The sequence below is a fragment of the Egretta garzetta genome, unplaced genomic scaffold (genome assembly GCF_000687185.1).
Source record: "Egretta garzetta isolate BGI_Z169 unplaced genomic scaffold, ASM68718v1 scaffold395, whole genome shotgun sequence".
Lineage (NCBI taxonomy): Eukaryota > Metazoa > Chordata > Aves > Pelecaniformes > Ardeidae > Egretta > Egretta garzetta.
In genome coordinates this window covers 106,568-106,911 of record NW_009259794.1, presented here as the reverse complement: position 1 = coordinate 106,911, position 344 = coordinate 106,568, and positions in this window count along the sequence as shown.

Below are 344 nucleotides of genomic sequence, written 5' to 3'. Positions count from 1 at the left end.
TCCCCGTGCCATGGCTCGGCAGAGCCCGGGGGCCAGCCACAGCCCTGAGAGCACCCCACGAACCGAGCACAAACCCCTGCCAGCCTTCGCCTCTCCCTCCCGCGGAAAGGAGCCCTTCTCCTGGCGATAATTACTGAAAAGTTCAGCGCCGAGAGAGAGACGGGGGGAGGGATGTATTAAAATGCATGTGCACAGCTTGGGCCTTGCAGCAGATGTTGGCATAATTAGAGAGGAAAAAATTATGAAATTAATTTGTGGTTCAATGTAAATTTTGGCATTGGGGGGAAAGCGCGGCCCCGCTCGCCTCCCGTGCGCTGCCGCCGGCGCACGCTCCTGCTCGTGCA